General features: G+C 41.0%; 1 non-coding gene across 1 annotated transcript; it reads right to left on the bottom strand.

Annotated features, from left to right (window-relative positions):
• Positions 1–332: 332 nt before the first annotated feature.
• LOC145080643 (small nucleolar RNA R71) lies at positions 333–439 on the bottom strand. Its single transcript, XR_013695237.1, has one exon. It is a non-coding gene; the product is annotated as a small nucleolar RNA R71 (small nucleolar RNA).
• Between the last annotated feature and the right edge of the window lie 5,995 nt (positions 440–6,434).

Below are 6,434 nucleotides of genomic sequence, written 5' to 3'. Positions count from 1 at the left end.
AAGATGTGGGTCCGAGTTTAGTCCAACCCGCAATACCTGCCACTGCCACATTCGAGTTGAAGGGGCACATATTGACTGCACTGGAGGACATCCTATTTTTCGGGAAAGATCATGAGGATGCTTTTAAGCATCTAGATGAAGTCAACGACATTGCGGATTACTTCAATGTCCCAAATGTCAACAGAAACACAGTCTTGCTTAGGATGCTTCCCATCACTTTCAAAGGAGCTGCTAAGGAGTGGTTAAAAGCACTTCCACCGGGTATAATTACCACTTGGGCTCAAATGCGTGAGCAATTCCTGGACCAGTTTTGCCTGCCATCCAAGATAGCCAAACTCAAGAAGGCAATAGCCAACTTTGAGCAACAGTCAGGGGAGTCATTATACGAAGCATGGGAGCGGTACAAGGGCTTGCTCAGAAATTGCCCTCAGCATGATCTAAATGTGCAACAAGAGATGTCAATCTTTTATGATGGGGTCAACGTTATGACAAGACAACTCCTTGATTCTCAAGGACCTTTGATAAAGAAAAATCCAAGGGAGGTCAAGGAGCTAATTGAAGAATTCGCGAAACACTCTCGCGAATACCACAACCCTAGGCAAGATGGAATCAAAGGCGGTAAAGGGGCCCAAACTGAAGAAATAGCAGCTGTAATGGCCATGCTGAATAATATGGATCGAAGGATAACACAAATGGACCAGTCGATACATGCCATAAGAGTGGGTTGCGAGAGATGTAGTGGTCCACACTTGACCAAGGACTGCAATGTAGATGAGTTTGGGAACAGAAAAGCTCAAGTGTGCTACTAGTGGGGATAAGTATGACGAGGACTAGAGGAAACCAAAGGAGTGGCTTCCATATGAAGAGTATAAGAAGAAAAAAGAAGAGAAGTATAGGCAGACAGGTCGAGGCTTTTATCAAAAGGAGCAGCCACCAGCCGAGAAGAAACCCGACCTAGAGACCATTTTGATGAAGTTTATGGAAGCTTCGGAAAAGAGATATGATGCCACTGATTCTGCTATTATGGAACAACAAACCTTAATAAAGAATCAGCAAGCCTCCATTCACAACCTTGAAGTACAATTTGGTCAACTAGCCACTCTGGTTCATGAAAAATTGTCCCCGAAGAATCCCGAAGTAAAGACCCAATCTCACGTAATGACCATCGATACTGAAGAATAAGCAATCTCTGAGTTCCTGGAGGCATTGGAAGAAGAACCACAACAGCCCGATCCAAAACCCAAGAAGTCAAAGATCGAAAGTAAAAAGATTGCTGAAACAGCTTCGCCACGACGTGGCGTATGTCTTATCAAAAATTCCTTGAACCCGTTCCAGTTTATCAGCCACCGTTGCCATTTCCAACCCGAGCTGCACTTAGTCTACTGGAGAAGGAGCATTTAGAGTTTGTAAAGCATGTGAAGGGGATCCCGATTAATACTCCCTTTTTCGAGTCCTTATCCAAAACTCCCGAGAACCAGAAATTACTGCAAGATTTGATAGACACTCGCAGACAATTAAAGAAGTAGTCTAAAGTGATGCTAAGTGAACAAACTTCAAAAGTTGTGTTGGGAGAGACACCAGAAAAGATGGGGGATCCTGGATGCCTCACTCTTCCGTGTGAGTTTGGTAATAAAATGAAGGTTAATGCGTTAGCCGATTCTGGGGCTAGCATTAATTTGATGCCTTTTTCATTTTATCAAAAATTAGAAATTCAGAAGATGAAGGCTACAAAAGTGAAGATTCACATGGCAAATCGTTTAGTGACACAACCCCGGGGCATCGTGGAGGATATTTTGGTGAAAATTGGAAAATTTGTTTTTCCAATAGACTTTGTAGTTTTGGATATGAAGGAAGATCCCGATGTTCCAATAATCCTTGGTCGTCCATTGCTTAACACTGCTGGAGCTCTTGTTGATATTTGCGAGTCTAAGCTCACTTTGAGGGTTGGAGATGAACAAGAAGTTTTTGGAATACAAGATGACTTCCAAGAGGATCATGTTCAAGAAGAGGTGTTCACAATTAATGAAGACAATAAACTAGAAGAACTGGAAAAGCTTATGGAAGAAGAGATCAAGGCAGTTCATCAAGTCAAAAGAACAAAACCGAGGGCATTTGTTCCATATTTGATTGAAGTCATAGCTTACAAGAGTCCGCCTTCTTGGGTGAGAAAAGAGGATGCGGAGATGACAAGTGATGAAGAGGAGGTCACTTCAAGAGTGACAAAGCCGGTGGTGAAAGAAGAGGAGGATGCTATAGGGTGTAAGGAACAAACTAAGGGCACAAAACGCAAGCTTGAAGAAGAGGGCAAAGCAAAAAAGGAGAATTCAAAGAAGGCATATAAAAGGCGAGTTCAAGCTTACAAGAGGCGATTCAAGGAACAAAAGATCTTAGTGGTGGACTCTTCAGAAGATTCAACGTAGAAGGAACGGAGTCCAGCTCAAGACTCCAAGAAAAAGAAGCGCTTCTCGGGAGGCAACCCGAGCTTGGTTTGCATTTTCTTTTCTTTTAAATTTTTTTAGCTTTTAATTAGGAAAGATATCAACTCCTTATCAACTAACTGATACTTAGCAAAGAATTAGCTGTAGGGAACTTTAATTAATAAATGAAATGCAAAGTAGATAGTTAAAATTTATGATTTTGAAAAATTTTGCAATCAGGCATACGCCACGTTGTGGGCTGATACAGCCACGTCGTGGTAAAAAAATGAAATCACGGGAACAGATGACAATTTTGAAGTCCACGACGTGGGCATAGCCAGCCACGCCGTGGCCTTTAAAAAGTCACGGGGGGACCATTTCCTTAAAACCCTTTGACCAACATTCCCATTCCCCATTTGATACTGCCGTACGAACGGGAACAAAATACCCCACAGCCAATTTCTTAATCTGCTTCCAATTTCCTTGCAAGTTCTTGTCAATTAACTCTACTTGGTATGTGTTCTACCCATTAATTGTAGTTATTTATTAAAATTTTAAAGTTTCATGGTTAGGGTTTATGTGATTCACGAAATTGGTTGAAACTAGTTGTTAATTCTAGGTTGCATGTCCCTTAAATGTCCATAGAAACAAACCCCAAGCATTAATTTTGGTAGAAACCGCGTACAAAATGACCGATCCACACACAAGGTTCGACTGCGGTCCACGACGTGGCGAGCCTGGCCACGTCGTGACTTCTGGCAGATAGATTAATCAGTTTTAATATTTTGGATTTTTGCTGCTTTGGTTTGATTGTGTATGCAAAAATGGGACCACGAAGAGCTATTCCACAGGAGGAAAACCCGATTGATGTGGCGAGTATACATCCCTTATATCAGTTTCCTCAAAACATTCCCCGACCATTGTTAACTACTTATGAGAATCGGCTGGGATGGATGTAAAATAGGGAATTTGCTATAGCCCCACTTATCGATTGGGGATGGCTCAGTGGTGTGGGAATGGTTGCTGAGTTGGAACGCAATTGGTTGAAAACATATGTAGGAGATCAATTTTCTTTCACTTGTCACGGGTGGAGGAATTTGTTTTCCATTCAAGAACCCGTATACCGGGAATTATCGGTGGAGTTTTTCTCTACCGTATGCTTCGAGGAACGCACCATTGATTTTACCTACAACCGGGCACTTGTGTTTCGTTTGGGTGGTGTTTATAGAGAGTGTAGTCTTCAGGAATTCGCTTGGCGTATGGGGCTTTATACCGAAGTGGTGACTCAATCTCCGTTTTTCATACTGTTCTTGCTTGGATGCGTTCGGGATTTTAATCCCGGTATTATGGATGTTTAGTTCTGGCGGGGCATTTCTAGCCATGAGTACAATACTCGTGACTCGAGTGAGTCACAAATTCGAAATCCTATTTTCCGATTTTTACATCGCCTGATCACTTTTTCAATAAATCACAAGCATCATGGTGATAAAGTCCCCATTTAGAATTTGTTTTATTTATGGACTCTTATTACCCCGGGAGTTTGCTGTGATTTACCGTATATGTTGGCGAGGTTCATGGGGAAGAAAGCGGCCAATTCTAGGCTTGTGATTTACCATATATGTTGGCGAGGTTCATGGGGAAGAAAGCGGCCAATTCTAGGCCCGGGAGTCCGATTACAGGGGGGCATTTGGTTACTCGCCTTGCTAGGTCATATCATATTTTGACCCATGACTTTGTGAGGAATCTTACTCGATTCCCAGACACTGATTTGACCATCCAAGTCTTGGGAGTTATGCGGGCGGTGGTGAATGTCGGGGGTCGTTTTGTTATACCGCTGATAGATAACGAGCGAGGAGGCGCAGCCAGGGCAACAACCACCAGCCAGACCGCAACGTCGGAATGTGCGAGCTAGAGGTGAGGTCGAGAGAGAGCGTGCTACTTCACAGTATGTGCAGGGAGTGCCCACCGACCCTTTTCAGAGTCGGGTGGGAACTTATTTGGATAATCTCCGGGGGCATGCCATTTATCATACCCAGCTTACTGAGGGTATTTATTCACATTTGGTTGTGACCCGACCACCTTCTATGCCACCACAGTATACTTATTTTCCGACATGGGAGGAGCTTTGGCGTCCGCAGAATGATGGGGCAGGACCAAGTGGAGGGCAGGACCAAGGAGATGATGATTGATTTTATTTTATTTTATTTTTATTTTATTTTTTTAAGTAGTTTTTTTATGTTTGAATTTGGTTTGTAATGTAAAACTTTCTTGAACTATGATGTTACTCTTTTATTTCTTTTGGGTTGTTCCATTTTTCAGATTAGCATTGGAATTCTAAGGAGCATATAAGGTTAACTCTAGAGTCGTGTTTGTTTGTCAAGTCAAGGAAGCTTAGAGTCGTGAGTTGGAACCCACAATTCAAGATAAGTGTAGGGTACGTTAGTAGGAGAGAGGTTACAGTTGTGTCACAACTGGAAATTTTGTGTCTTGTAAACTATACATTCAAGCTAACGTGAATCAAAAACTTAAGAACGTGTGTAACACCTATGATTATGACATCAAAAACTTCAATCAAATACATCATACAAGTACTACAAATAGTCATCAAACAATTAGAAACCCTAGAAGTTCTTACTTAGGTCCATTTTGGACTAGAACTTCCTTATTGGACCTAATGGACCAATAAACTTCCAATTTGACTATCTTGGGTTTAGAACTCTTAAATGGGCTCTAATTGGACCCACATCTATTTGTTTCAACATTTTGGGCTATGTTGGACCTAGAATGAAATGAATTAAAAGCCTTGATACATGAATAACCTAAACTAGTCCAATAAAAATATGAAAATCCTACCACATTTCTTTAGATTTAAAACATACTCAAGATTAACACTAATGTTGGGCTTAGGGGCAAAGGCCCAAATTTTTCCTTTTCTTTCCAAATTCTCGGCCCAAATGCACAAGCCCTAGAGGATGGAAGAGTTGACTTGTTGTGCCACATCATTGTTATCCAAAGGACTTCCATGCAAAATATCTCACATACCTCCATGCACATCACTTCAAAATCACTTCTCTTCTCTCCTCCCTCTCACTCTCGGCCAAAACATACACACACACATTCATAAATCTCTCACAAATTCTCTCTAGATCACTCAAGAACACTCCTTCCTCCCCACTCCAAAAATCTCGAAAATTAGGAGCTTTCAAGAGGATCTTGCAAGTTAATCATCATCTTAGGTAAGTTTTTACTTATATATATGATCTAGCTATTTCATTCCATCAAAAACCTCTTCTAAATCTATTCCAAATTGTGATCATACACCTTAGAAGTCACCAAACTCGAGATCTACCAAGGAAGGGTGCTAAGGCCGAAAATCACTTCATTTTCCTTCCATTTTCTTTGCAAAACCGAGCCCCCACACCCAAGGTGAGCTTCATACCCCTATTTTCTGTTTTCATGAGTTTTTTTTTTTTGGGGGGGGGGGGGGGGGGGAATACAAGTGAAAGTGTAGATCTATATGTGTTTTGTATGCCTTGTATGATCTCCATGCTTACATGTATGCTTTTGTGTGCTATAATGTTGGATCTAGCCATAAAACCCCTCAAAACCGAGATATATCTTATGTTAAATGATTTTAGCATCAAATGTATTTCTACATACCAAGTGTTTCAAGAAAAATAGCTAAGTGGTTTAGTAACAATTTTCTTTGGGCTAAAAACACAAATTTTGGGCCTAAAATGTGAAAAATACAAAATTAAGGGCCCAAATTGACATATCACGAATTCTGATGGATGAAGTGTGTCAAAACAGTTTCAATAAAACAATTTCTGGAAATATACTCATTTAGAGGATTAAAAATATAAATTTCAAGCTTAATGGGCTAAAAATGACAATTTCGGCCCAATGAGGCCCATTATGCGAATTTTTCTGCTTGGAGGGCCCAAAACTGTGATTTTCTGTAAAACAGTGGACCATAAGTGATCCAAGTCCTTTTCAAAGGTTTAAAATGCTTTTTAA

This window comes from Lactuca serriola, chromosome 1 (genome assembly GCF_051521515.1).
Source record: "Lactuca serriola cultivar US96UC23 chromosome 1, Lser_US96UC23_V15, whole genome shotgun sequence".
Taxonomy (NCBI): Eukaryota; Viridiplantae; Streptophyta; class Magnoliopsida; order Asterales; family Asteraceae; genus Lactuca; species Lactuca serriola.
This window is presented reverse-complemented; position numbering and strand designations above follow the sequence as displayed.